Source organism: Oryctolagus cuniculus, chromosome 12 (genome assembly GCF_051225735.1).
Source record: "Oryctolagus cuniculus isolate XC-2025 breed Fujian yellow rabbit chromosome 12, ASM5122573v1, whole genome shotgun sequence".
Classification (NCBI taxonomy): domain Eukaryota; kingdom Metazoa; phylum Chordata; class Mammalia; order Lagomorpha; family Leporidae; genus Oryctolagus; species Oryctolagus cuniculus.
The window spans coordinates 37,757,454-37,772,554 of record NC_142878.1 but is presented as its reverse complement, the minus strand read 5'-3'; positions in this window follow the sequence as shown (position 1 = coordinate 37,772,554).

Genomic DNA, 15,101 nt, shown 5'->3' with positions numbered 1-15,101 from the left:
GGGGCGCCGGATTCTGTCCCGGTTGCCCCTCTTCCAGGCCAGCTCTCTGCTATGGCCAGGGAGTGCAGTGGAGGATGGCCCAAGTGCTTGGGCCCTGCACCCCATGGGAGACCAGGATAAGTACCTGGCTCCTGCCATCGGATCAGCGCGGTGCGCCGGCTGCAGCTCGCTGGCCACGGCGGCCATTGGAACCAACAGCAAAAGGAAGACCTTTCTCTCTGTCTCTCTCTCTCTCACTGTCCACTCTGCCTGTCAAAAAAAAAAAAAAAAAAAAAAAATCCAACACTCCAATAAGGAATTGAGCTCTTTTTCTGATTTTGTAGACCTATTTTTTCTACTCTTTGTTTATATAAAGTGTGTTTCCTGGCTAGTGGCACCTGCCTCACTGGGAGCATGTTAGAAATGGCCTCCTCAGATGCCTTATTTGTGCATCCAAATTTTAGAAGTGCTGCCCCGTGCAGGAGAGCATCTTTTCCACTGGAAAACAGTCCTAACACTAGTGGCAAGTCAGTGCTAGAAATATTTAGTGATTACATGTTTGCTTAAGAAAAGATATTATAAAAGATACTCCCGTGGAAACTGGGAGTTCTGCGAACATCATCAAAAGTTCTTATTGAATGGGCATCACACCGTGCCAGATACTACTAAAAGAAATGTAATTAGTCCAGGCTTTACCACAAAACCAGACATTATTGATGTGGGTAAGCACATATTAAGACTTAAGTAAACATAGAAAGTACCTAGAGGCAGAATCGGTGCAATGCAAGCAGATTTGATTTTGAAATTTTGTGTTATGATTCAGCCTCTGTAAATCATATTTCTTTAAGATATTTTTAATGATTTGACTACAGAAGTTTGGTATTAAACAGTAACCTGGGCTGTTATAATAAGATTTATATTACTGGTTACTTTTCTAATCTCTCTCAATTTGTAATAAAACAATAAATATTCTTTAATATGGACAGTTAGTTATGCAATGTGTTACTCGAATGAGAGCATTTTCCGTGGATTCCCTTTATGGTATAACTCATGTAGAAATCGAACAGGCACCAAAGGCATAATTAATGGTTTTAAATAAATTGTCAAAAATAAGGGAAAGTTTTTTTATGCTTCATATTGAGGTGTTTATTCATAATTTAGGGTAATAATAAAGACATAATTCAGAGTATTTCATTATTATACAACTATAAAGATGTCATTTAAGCTTATTTGAGACTACTGAAATTAGAATATTGGTCCTTCCTGCCCCTTAGTGAACGGATCATGCAATATCTATTGTGTGAGGTTTGCATGTGATTCGAACTTTCCCAGCTGATAAGAACTCTTCTCCTCCGACAGTTGTGATTCTTTTAAGATGCGTGTAAAGGTCAGAGGCTCTGCCTTGAAAGTGCGAGCAGCTCTGGTCCGAGCAAATTGGCAAGGCTGTTGGAGGCGTTTGGGAACTTTATATGTCTTGTTCTTTACTTTGTTCGTTTTCATTTCTCTGGAGGTTTTATGTGACATAATTTAACCAAAGAAGAACAGTGTCATTAAAAAGCTATTTAGGATATGGATGGTATTACTAGCTGCAAACATTCTGCTCCCCTAGGCCTGAGAGTATTAGAACAAGTGAATATAGCAGTTAATTATAAGAATATCTTTTTTCCATGTTACGTAACATTATAGGATTTGGATGAATTATTTCTTAACTGTTGACTTCATTTTTAAATGGTCTGTTTACTAGCTATGTCATTGCTGTTAAACTTTTAGTTCACAATAATTAATATACTATATAATAATTATGTTTCACTGCTGTTGTCTTTATTTGAGCCTGGGATTGAAAACAGCCAATACGTGCTACCATTTCAGAGTATGATGAAATAATATTCATAGGAGAAACAAAACAATACCTGTCTCTTCTTAATGGATGTATTAAAACCTCTTTAAATTTGATATGCACCTTCCTAAATTGCATGGAGATTAGTACTGTAAACAGCTAAGTGTCTTACAAGCTTTATTCCCCCTCAGGGAATTCTTATTTCTCTTCTTCCTTTCTTCAGCCCTCAGCCTAAACACCAAGAATTCCTGATTCAGTAGCTGAGTGCTGCGCTCCCAGTAGGCATTTGATGCATGTTTGTTGAAATTCGTATTTAGGGGAAATTTGATCCTTCAAGAAATAAATAGATTATAAGATGTGGACAAGGGATTTCAGTTATTTGCAACAAAAAAATCATTACTGACAGCCAGGATTTAGAAGGGAGTTATGTTTTATATCAATAATAGTGAATCTACATTCATTCCAGTCTTATATTTGTGTGTTTTAATGTTCAGAATAAAAAATTCTATATAAATTTCTTGTTTCATTGTATGTTAGTTTTCTGAAGTAAACTAAATAAAAAGTAAAATACAGTTGTTTTCAGACATGAAATAGTTCAAAAGACTAGGGCACTTTTTTTTTTTCTAAAGTGCATATCTGGACTTAGGTTTAGAATTGCATGTCTGGAAAAACTATTCATAATCTGCTTTTCTCCCCTTTTCTTTTAGTTTTGCATGTATTTATTTTGGCCAGCTGGCGAGACAGATCTTTTTCAGGGGTTCAGCCCTCCAGTCTGAGTGTGGCTCTGCAAAGCCAATCTCTAGATCAAATTCCTGTCTTACTTGCTCTGGTGTCTGAAGAGTGTTGATGTCATGGGGACATGGTGACCTAGTTGTCTGTCCCAGATGGCTGGTGGTTTGCCAAGTAAAGAGCTTAGTTAGGCAGCCACACATTACCCTACCTTGCCAGGGGAAGGAAGTTGGGATAGAATCCTTGGGCAATCAGCCTCACCTTTGCATTTCCCATGTCCATTGCTTACAATGTGAAAGTACACACTGAGGTCTCTTGATAAAATAAATGGGGGCCGGAGCAAGGCGGAGGATTAGCCTAGTGAGCCGTGGTGCCGGCACACCGGGTTCTAGTCCCGGTCGGGGCGCCGGATTCTGTCCCGGTTGCCCCTCTTCCAGGCCAGCTCTCTGCTGTGGCCAGGGAGTGCAGTGGAGGATGGCCCAAGTGCTTGGGCCCTGCACCCCATGGGAGACCAGGATAAGTACCTGGCTCCCGCCTTCAGATCAGCGCAGTGCGCCGGCCGCAGTGCACTGGCTGCGGCGGCCATTGGAGGGTGAACCAACGGCAAAGGAAGACCTTTCTCTCTGTCTCTCTGTCTCTCACTGTCCACTCTGCCTGTCAAAAAAACGGGGGGGGGGGCCCTGATGCCCTTCCTGGCTTGATTTTTGCCTCGTCTGTACCCTTATCCATCCATCTGGTAGACTCACATAAAAGTAGGTCTGAGGAAACAGAAGATGGAAGGTTATTCTTGCTCTGGAAATTCTCCATGGCTTTGATTCTGGGGACAGTTGTCGGCTTGGTTCTGTTTCAGGTAGAATTTGTTATAATGGAGTTTTAAGATTTTTTTTAAACTAAATTTGGGCCCTGTGGCAGTCAGCTTGAGATATGACCCTCCTTCTCAGAGATTCTGGAATTCCAGAGCCAGGCATCCCCTGGGAAAGAGCAGGTGGGGAACATTGACGAGGAACTCATTTTCTCTTGGTTTGGAAGGCTGTGCAAGGGGTTGCTGCTGTTCACTGCGCTGCCGGTTACATCATCCACACACAGAGCACAGGAGGTTTAAAGGTTCTTCGTACCTCACAATCCGCTGTGGGAATCTTGGAGCACCTCCCCTTCTCTCCTTGCCTGTGGTCATCTGTGACTTAGTGACCACTTTGGGCTTTCTCTGTTGAGACACACGAGGCATCAGTGTGGGAGGAAGCAACAGGGTGCCAGAGCGAGGTGTTTTAGTCCCACCTCCACCAGCCCCGTGACCTCAGGGAACTTCTCTGCACCTATTTTCTTATCTGCAGAATAGGTCTTCAAGTCCTGTCTAGCCTGAAGATCTACAGATTTGATGGGAATAATGTTACCTGCTTAGCCTACCCAACCAGGTTTTGGTGGGAATTAAAGCAGATCATATTTAATATGAAACTTCTCTGTAAACCCTCTAACAAAAGATGAAGGAATGTGATACTATTAATTCCCTGTGAAGAATCAAAATAGCTTGCAATTTGCTTTTAATCTTTAAGACTACATCTATCTTCTGCGTTTAAATCTTTAATGCTGTGTACCATAATGCAAGATAAATGAACAGACTAATCTCTCACTGAGTGTTACTCTGTCATCCTAAAGCAGTGGGTTGGTGGAAGGAACTTTTTTTTTTTTCATGGGGTGGGGGAGGGAAGGAAAAAGGTAAAATTAATATCAGGGGCACAGGATTCATAGGGATATATGTTTATGGATTATTTTTTCCCTGCTCCTACTCCTTTCAGAGTTCTGGGAAGCTGTTTGTTCAACACCAGAGATTGCTTAATTAGAGCTAAGAACTTAGTATATTTGGGGAGGAACAACTGTCAGTCAAGGAACTATGTAAAAAGTGACAATAGTGAGTGGTGACTGCAAGAGGGACACATTCAGAGCCCAGGGGGAAATAATAGTATCCTTTGTCCTGGTCCGTGACTGTTGAGACACAGCCCCCTCAGGTCCTTCCAGCTGTGTCAGTGAAAGAATATTTTCCATTGTTCCAATTTACAGAGTGGCAGAGAAATTATAATGGCCCAAATATTTTATATACCTTTAGCATCATATATCATTTTGTCCGTCTAGCTAGCCATTCATACATCTACCTAAAACTGGATGTAGCTGAGAGTAGCTTAGAAGAAATGAGTACTCTTTTTGTTCTCTAATTCTGAATATTCATTTGTCATCTCCTTGGTGAGATCGTGTGCTCCCTGAGAGCAGGAAGCAAATCTTAGACTGTTCAGCCTAAGACCTGCCCTGGACCCGGTCTGCACCCAGCAAAGGTGCTTGCTAACCCCTATTGATTAAGAGGTAGGTGCTCGCCAGAAAGGGAGTGTGCTGAGCTAGGAATCCCCATTCTTAACTCCCATTCTCCCGTGACCTTGGATTTGAGCTTATCTTTAAAGCTCAGGCTTGAGTACTGTCCTCACAACTGCTAGGAAAACTGGGTAAGGGACTGCATCGTAGCACCAAGTGCCCTGGGAAAGAGAGCCCAGCGGCCTATGCTTTTTTTGCTGCTCCACATTATGAATTACAGATCATCTCATGGACCCCAGGCTAGTACAGGGCACCACTGAAAAGTGACTTTAAAAAAATAGGGCTTCTGGAGAGTCAGAGAGAGCGAATGAAGTGGACCAGCAGTATTTATTATGGTATTGAATTCAATTTAAGTACTAACCTTTTAGATGACATTTTAGATAATGCTATGGATGTGCTCAGGTATTTGTTCTTAACATATTTTCCATCTTTTGGGGGGTACTAATCTACTTAAAATAAGTAAAAGAATAAAGTAAATTTTTGGCTTTAAAAATCACATTTTTAAAGTTTATTTACAATAGTAACAAAATAGCCAGTGCATATGAATTAAGAAATGTTCAAGATGAGAAAAACATGCACAACTTGATGAAGAGGCAAAAAGTGTTGGAAAGGAAAATCATATTCTGAGATGGGAAAAGTTATTATGTAGATAATAATTCTTTCACATTAATATATGAAGTTAAAAATTATAAATGAATTACGTCTTTTAGAACTTAACAATAGAGTTCTAAAGTTCATCAAGGAGAATGAATTGTTCAGATTGGGAAAAGTTTAAAGTCTTGAAAACACTGAAAGCTGATGAGGATGTTCAGTGATGGAAACTCTGTTGCAGGAAGCTAACTGAGTAACCACTACAGAGAGTGACTAGACAATCTTTAGTGTAAAAGTGAAGATGCATATATCTTCCCATTTAGCAATTTTACTCATGAGTACCTGTCCTTGGAAACCCAGGCATATGTGTATGAAAGCAGGAACACGAATGTTCTCAGCAAAAGAAACCACATAAAACCTAATTTGCAAGGCAACAGATACATAATTTAAGTGATGCATTCCATGCATTCAATTAAATATTGTGAATCAATGTTAATGAAATAACTAGAGCTACATATAAATTTCACAATCATAAATTTTTCAAAAGCAAAAATTAGGAAACCTTAATATTTACACTTATTTATAACAAACTTTTAAAAATGTTAAATAATTGTATTATTAAGAAATACATTCATACATAATCAGGGTATAACTAAGCTTAAGATAATGATAAATTCCAAAGACAGTGACAGGACAGTGGCCACTCGGGTGGTAGTTGAGGAATGGTACACAAAGTCATCAACTGTATTGCTAAAGCTAAAAAGCCATTAAGCCAAGTTGTAGGTTCATGTGTGTTAATTTTATTATTCCATGTGCCTTTTCATATGTGGTTGAAAATTTTCATAATGTGTTGAAAAATGTTAAAGGATAAATACATATGACAGTACAATTCCTGTTGAGCATCACAAACAAATTATGAGAATTTACCATACCATCTCAGTTACAATCGAGTGTTATAAGGCTAATATAAAGGGCTCACTATTGGCTGACAATAGAATCTGAATTAAAATTTTTAAAAATTCCCAATCTGATCCATTTAAACTATAAAAAAAAATTGGTATGTAATTAAATTGGGGAAGCTGTGAGGAGGGTTGGAATTTTTGCTAAGCAATGTTGGGATAACTAGATAGCCATTTCATAGAGAAAAGCCACTACATTACCACCACATACCCAAATTGAAAATGGATGAAAGAAATCTAAATCTCAAATCTGTACAGGTAGTATGACAAATTTGGGTGAATGTGAATTCTTGGGTATGCTAGATTTTTTACACTTGATTCCAAACCCATAAATGAGAAGAGGTGAATTGGTTGACCATATCCAGAAATACTCTTCTATATTAAAAACACTACAAAAGTAGCAAAATAGCTACTAAACATACATATTTGCATGTGTTTAAAAATATTATTCTGGCAGCATATGTGAAAAGGGTTGTTAAGAATGAAAAAGTCAAAATTTATTGGCAAAGGACCTAACAGAAAAAAGAACATAAATAATATATATAATGAAATCTTTAAAATCAGCAATTCAAGCAGATAAACCATATATTTCATTGGTAAAGAAAATTGTGATAGTGTGCAAGAAATGACCAATTTCATTCATTGTAGGAAGGATATTGAAGTGGCTAGAGTTCTTGGAAAAAGTGTCAAAACTCATCAAAATGAACCTTGAAAAATGCCTGCCCTCTGATCTAGAAATTAGGCTTCTAGAAATGATTATTTAAGCACATATTTAGACATCAACATGCCACCAATGTTCTATTCTTAAAATTAAAAAAAATCAGAAACAATCTAAATGTAATGAAGCATACAGGTGAAATGAACCTTGGGATGTTTACATAATACACTTGATCTTAGCCAAAAGGCCAAGAAGCGATGGGATGTTTACACAATAAATTGTTATTTCTCTATTAAAAATTTTATTGTCTTTGAATGGTGGGATTGATTTATATTTTTTCACGTTGTTTATGTACTTTTGCTAAAATGAAGATGGATTTTCTTCACCTTTTGAAAAGAGGACTAACCATACATTTAATTTTAAGATCTTTTTCCTTTTAAACCAAAAATCCATTATGAATTTAAAAACAAATATTTGTGAACTGGTACAGGAAATGTAGAAGCATTTTATCTAAACAGAGATTATTACATTGCAGTGCAATTAACAGGTGTTTAATAGTGATGACCATTGTTCCAATTTCATATCCTTAAAATATGAGAAATATAGCATACTTGGTTTATCATATGTTTAATGCCTCAGAAAAAGACAATATCTTTGTGCTATTATTTTTTTTTACATAACTAACAAGGAAAATGCCAGTATAGAAAAATGTACTTTAGCCCTTTTGAGGAAGGAGGCTGCGTGTTAAGATCTGTAATTATTTGAGGCACTGAGAATAGATGCCTGAGCTTGGGGTATGAAAGAAGATCCCCCCGCCCCCCAATCCATCCGAGGTGAGCTGTCAGGAGGAAGTCCCGGAGGACAAGCCCTTGTAGGTCAGAATGGGTGAGAAGCATTTTGTTCTGCCCTGCCCCACCCTGCGGCAGGCAGAGCTTCCTAATGACTGACGTAGGTTGTTATACTCCCTGAGCACACAACATAGTTGCCTGCGAGAATGTTCTGGGCTGTTAGCTTGTTGCTTCTTCACACTTCTGAATATTACCTTTTATAGGAAGTACTACGAAGTTTGTCATGAACTTAACCCTGCCAATCAGCGTTTTCTTGGCTTCTTTTTTTTTAAAGATTAAACTTCATGAAGTAATCATGTTATCAAATCACCCTTCTTCTAAGGAATCCTTAATGACTTTCTGTTGCATTATCCTCTGAGAATGAGACTCCTCCAATGAAACTCCTCCTGGCACACCTGGCCCCCCACTTCCTGGCTGTCCCATTTCTTTGACCGTATTTACCACAATTTCCTTTATGCCATTGCCTGGATATATGGAACCATCCCTTGCTCCCCCCCCTCCCTCCCTTCCTTTCTTTTCTTTTCTTTCTTTCTTTTTTTTTTTTTTAATATATCCACTCTTTCCCTCCTCACTACCAGTGTTCATGCCATTTCTCCTTGAGAATCCCTTTTGCACCACTGTTGCATGCTCTGATTTTCCCTCAGCCCTGTTCTTAATTCCTGCAATATGGGAACAGCTCTCTTCCCTCTTGAATCAATAGACCATGACCCTCATCACTACATTTCTGAGTTCATCTATGTGTCATTGGGGTTTCCTGGGCTACTTCAGCCAGAGGGAACAGCGGGCAGTCCTTGTGAAAGTTCAGCGCATACCTTTGGCTCTGGCCTCTGTCACTGAAGGGGGCTTCAGCTTCTCACAGTTGGTTCTGGAAGTGACTGCTCTGTTGCTGATTAAAGTCCCTGGGGGGACCTCCCTGCTGCTCACCTCTCCTGTGACTTCTGTTGACTGAGCCCTTGGGCCAGGGTCCCAGGCACTCGGGACAGGACCGAGAAGAGTGAGAGACTAGACCAAGGGTCCTTTCTACTCCTTCAATGTGGGTATCCTACCTTCCTAAATTTTTCATTTATCCTTTTATTCTCCATGTGAGGAGTCTTAATAATAAAAAAGATGTCAATATCATTCATTTAACCCTTACTGCATTTTAGAAACAGAGTCTTCTGTAATATTTTCATTTAAGAACCTCCAGTGAGGAGGCTTGCAGTAAACCATGCCATGTGTCTTCTCACCAAGGAAGGCATCAATGTCCCCATGCTCAGTCTCGTTTGTAGTGTGAGCCTGTTGTGTCCTGCATTGGGTAGGAGCCACTCTTTGGCCCCACTGGAAACTTTAGCTTCAGGGCAGCCAATTCCTGATACACCTCAGTGAAGCAAGTGAACCTCACTCAGGGGCAGAGGAGTGCCTGCCTGGGGGACAGGGTAGGATGGGGGACTGGGCAAGGGGATGCCCCTCTGCAGTCAGGTCAGTACAAACACCTTGCTTCTCCTCCACAGTGAAGAGAGTGGATGCCTTGCCATTTCACACTTCATTTCCTTTGAGCTACCGCCTTCCCTTTGACTTTGGCAAGTGCGTAAGTTTGGCACGGAGGTTGGCAAGCATTTCACAAGACAGTAAAGGTTAAGGTGCAGTGGAGGTTGTTTAGTGCAGAATGGTAAATATTTGTTAAAAGGTTTGTGGAACTGCTTCTTTTGATACCTCTAATCCACCGAGACAGAAATAACTTCAAAGCCAAACCTAGTCTGACTTGGTCTTCAACCAAAGGAACAGATCAGCTACTGCTAAAATGTGTTTTCACTCACAGCCAGGCAGCCTGCCTTAGCAGGCGTCCTGGAGGATGAATCATAATTTAATTGTCTTTGGGCACTTGCACATCTGCTAGGGAACTGCAGCAGGGCAGGAGTGGAGCTGCATGGATAAATGTGAAGGAGCCTTTAGTGTACACCGTTCCGTTCTGTCAACAGCGGAACGAGAAGTGAGGTTTGAGTCTGTTCAAAAGGATGGGCTGAGCCAGCTCAGCTGTCTGCAGAACAAGCATCCTTCCCCACTGTGCCACTTGGAGCACTTGGAGCGGAGGGAGAGCAGTGCCCACTTGGAGCGGAGGGAGAGCAGTGCCTCTCTACCCTTCAGGGCTTCTCCAGAGATTTCAGAGTAGGGACTTCCAAATAATCCCATGAGACCCAGGCAGCTGAGGAGCATTTGGATGGAATAGAAGAGAGGGAATTATTTTGCATTGCAGATGGGTTTTAAGGATTTTTGGAAGCTTTTTTATATATTAAACTTCTATGAACAATTACTATTAAATATATTTCCTTTATTTTTCTTTTAATAATATTTTAATAAAATATGGCATATGTACTAAAAAATGCACCTAAATGTACAGATCAATGATATTTTTTGTCATCTAATCACCCTCATAACCAACACCTGAATTTAAAACAAAGCACCACTGATACCCAAGAGTCCTCATTACTCCCCACTCTCCATTTCTAATTTGTTTTAAAATGTGAAATGGATATATTGTCATTTGCATGGTATGATTCAGCAAAACAACATTTATATCTATATACTAAAGAGAAAATGTGATTTTTTTCTTTTTGGGTCTGGCTTATTTCACTTAGCATAATGATCTCCAGTAACATCCATTTTGTTGCAGATGTCAAGATTTCACACTTTTTTTTCCACCAAGTAATAGTTCATTGTGCATATATACCATCTTTTCTTTATCTAGTCATCAGTTGATGGATATCTAAGTTTGATCCATAGTTTAGCTATTATGAATTGGGATCCAATAAACAAGGGAGTGCAGGCAAGTCTTCCATATGCTGCTTTCATTTCCTTTGGGTTTATTCCCAGGAGAAAGATAGCTAGGTGATATGGTAGATCTATTTTTTGTTTTCTGAGGAATCTCCATACTGTTTTCCATAATGGTTGTACTAGTTTCCATTCCCACCGACAGTGTATTAGCTTACCATTTTCTCCCCCAATTTTTTTTTTTACCAGCATTTACTATTTTTTGATTTTTGGATGATAGCCATTCTAACTGGGGTGAGGTGATACCTGATTGTGGCTTTATTTGCATTTCCCTTATGGCTAGTGAACCTCAGCATCTTTTCATGGGTCTATTGGAGATTTATATTTCATCCCTTGAAAAATGCCTGTTCATATCCTTTTCCCATTTCTTAACTGGGTTGTTTGTTTTGCTGTTGTTGAGTTTCTTGAGCTCCTTATATATTCTGGATATTAATCCTTTATTAGATGCATAGTTTGCAAATGTTTTCCCCCATTCTCTTGGTTCCCTTTTCACTTTGTTGAATGTTTCCTTTGTTGTGTAGAAACTTCTTAGCTTGATGTAATCCCATTTATCCATTTTTGCTTTTATTACCATGTTATTGAAGAAGTGTGTGCCTGGGCCAATGTCTTCAGTATGTTTTCCTCTAATAATTTGATGGTTTCAGGCATTAGGTTTATATCCTTGATCCATTGTAAGTTGATTTTTGTGTAGCATGTATGGTATTTTGTTTCAAATTTCTGCATGTGGAAATTGTTTCAAACTTCTGCATGTGGAAATCCAATTTTCCCAATACCGTTTGTTGAAGAGACTGTTCTTTTTCCAGTGAGTGATTTTGGATTGTTGTCAAAGATTAGCTGGTTGTAGATGTGTGGATTAAGTTCTGGGGTTTCTTTTCTGTTCCATTGGTCTACATGTCTGTTTTTGTGCCAGTACCAAACTGTTTTGATTATTACAGCCCTGTAGTATGTCTTGGAATCTTGTATTGTAATGCCTCCGACTTTGTTTTTGTTGTTAAAATTGCTTTGTCTATTTGGGGTCTATTGTGTTTCCATATGAATTTTATGATTTTTTTTCTAGATGTATGAGAATGTCCTTGCTATTTTGATTGGGATTGCATTAAATCTGTAAATTTCTTTGGGTAGACAGTTTGATGACATTGATTCTTTCAATGCACAGTATGAGAGATTTTTCCTTTTTTTGGTGTGTCTTCTGTTTCTTTCATTAATGTTTGTGATTTTCTTTATAGAGATCTTTCACATCCCTGGTTAAATTTATCCCAAGATATTTAAATTTTTAGGCATTGTGAATGCGACTGACCTTATAAGGTCTTTCTAGACCAGAGTATTGTTGATGTATAAGAATGCTAAAGATTTTTGTGTACTGATTTTATTTTCTGCGACTTTGCTGAATTTGCTGATGAGTCCCAATGGTCTCTTAGTAGAGCTTTTGGAATACTAAAATGAGTTATACACTATTAACAATTTAGTTATGAAGCGTAATATAATAGAGCAGAATTTATACTTGTTTAGAGCTAATGATCCATGGTAAAAGGTGGGTTTTATTAGCGGTAGCATAAAAATAGTATCAATTAAATATTCAAAGTAGTAAGATTTGAAAGAGTAAAAGGGGCCAGACATTGTGATGCAGCAGGATAGGTTGCCTGCATCCAATACCTGAGTGCCTGGGGTCAAGTCCCCTCTCCACTTCTGATATGGCTTCTTACTAGTGCACATCCTGGGAGGTAGCAGAGGATGGCTAGAGTACTTGGGTCCGTGCTGCCCATGTGGGAGACCCAAATGGAACTCCCGCCTCTGGCTTTGGCCTGGTCCAGTCCTGATTATTACTTGTCAGTGGATTTAACATTATCAGTGAAGTGAATTTGCCATAATCAATGCAGTAAACAAAGATCAGATGAGGCTCCAGCTCAATACATCAAGAACTGTGTCTCTCCCACAGCACCATCCAGGACACATACATTCCATATCCTGTGTTCACACTGGGTCAGGGTGAATGACTGAGTAATACCCCTGAGTATACTTGAAGATAAATCAACGATCTCATTCTCTCTGCCTTTAAAACAGATCAAACTTTTTTAGAGGATGAGTAGAAGATGGATAAAATGTCACTGTGTATGTGGCGGGTGTGTGTGTGTGAGAGAGGTTTCTTTGGATCTTTGGAAACAAGCTTCTACAAATCCTGCAAATAGCTGATACAATAGATGTGGAGGGGGTGAATGACTGAGAAAGAGTTCAGTTTGGGAAGGTATCAATGTACATGTTACAGTTGCATCAGAAGGAAGACAATTTTGGGTGGATGAGAACTGTCAAAATTATTCAAAGGAAGAAAGAAGTGAGCCAACAACAGAGCTCATAGGAGACAGAAGAATGATGAAGGTCTGAAATCAGGGACATCTGTGTAGGAAAGTGCTTCAGATCTAAATGTCTCAGAAAGCTTGGAAAGTAAAGATTGGAGGAACATTTCTGTAACTTAATGAAAAAAGGAAGCGAATGAGTCAAAGCAGATTATATGTGAGTTTAGAGAGTAAGAGCATAAAAACAGATTGTTCCAAAAGGACTTCATGAATGAAACAAAGTCTTGTTTTTGAAGGCTGTATTTGGGATTATGTTCTGGAAAATATATTCTAGTTGTGTGTTTGGTCTGGTGGCACAGAGTAACCAGGTGTTCACCAAACCTGTGTCCTCACCTTATTCGACATTCCACTGGTCTCCACTGGATGTCCTATGACACAGCTCCGATATGTGCCCATGACAACTTTTCATGTGGGATTCTCCAGTTTTCTCTTCTTTTGGAGTGAAGTCATACATCAAGGTTGGTGAAGCCATGAGATGGAAGTATCTTGAATCCTGGAATCATCACTTGGATAAGTCATTTGCCAAGCTTTCTAAGGGGAAGTTTTCCAGGACCTCCTAGAACCATCCGCTGGTTCACTCCTCAGATGGCCTCAATGGCTGGAGCTGGGCCAATCTGAAGCCAGGAGCCAGGAGCTTCTTATGGGTCTCCCACATGGGTGCAGGGTCACAAGAATTTGGGCCATCTTCTACTGCTTTCCCAGGCCATAGCAGAGAGCTGGGTCAGAAGAGGAGCAGCTGGGAATAGAACTGGCGCCCATACGGGATGCCAGCTCTTTAGGCCAAGACCTGAACCCGCTGTGCCACAGTGCCAGCCCCTACACTATGTACTATTGAGTTTCAGGTTTGTCTTGTTGTGTTTGGTCAAGTGGCAAGGAAAACCCAGTGGAGTTTACTTCAGTGGATACTTCAATCTGGGAGGACTTCTGTGCGTGCCTGGAGGATGGAGGAATAGTGCTTATTCCATTCTCTAGCTTTAGGTCTAGACCTACAAAATGCAGCTGGAGATGCTTTTATCAGAGACTTTGTGAAATATGGGCTCAAGAGACAGTGCAATGCAGCACTGAGATGAGAGTACGTCTTCCCCTTTTTTATAAGATTAGTGTTGGCTCCGACCCTAGGAGGCTCAACAGCAATGTGTATCTTTTGGTGCCTGGTGCATTTTGTAGATTTGGAAGCCTGAGGATAGCATAGAGGGAAGAACGGGCTTGGGAATAGCATCTGGGGCAGCACCTGTGCTCATAAAAAGTAAGCAGACAAGGACTTCTCATCTGTCTATGTAAGTTACTTCCGGGAGTCTCAGAAACCCCTGGTTGGGGTGAGGGATAGACCTTGCAGGTGGTGGTAACAGCAGGCAAGCACAGTTCAAATCATTGTCTTGAAGGAGTTGTTTGTCTCTAAAAGTTGGTGAGCCCTGGGGAAATTTTTGAGTCCCGTGGAGACCCACATTGAGAATATTATTGTATAATTTAATGAGGAGACACCTTCCATACAGAGATAGTATCATTTAAGGATTGAGACCCGAACAACAAAAGGGAACTTATTCATACAAATGTAACTTAATCCTAACCCATTTTAAGCTCCTTATTGTGCCTTGTTACTTGATGGGACTTGGTCTGGCAGCATCTTTGGTGTTTAAGTGGTTATATTTTCAGAAAATAAGAATTTTTTTTTTACTTGAATGTTTCAAAATGCTTTCATGGTATGTGAAGAAAGCCACTTGATTAAAGCGTTTGCAGTTCGTGTTAAATCCCTTTCTTCTTTCCAAAGAATTCAGGGTGCTGGCACAAACTAAAAGGGTTAAACTACACCTGGCCCTTTCATTGTGTCATTGTGAATGTTGTGAGTGAAGTCCAAAATATGAGTTTTCATGTGAATCTTTGGTAAGTGCTGCCCCCGGCCCTGCACCCCGCCCCATCTATCTCATGATGTAAATATGTTACTCATTCATCAAACACAATGTGGCAGTGAAGCAAATGGGTGAT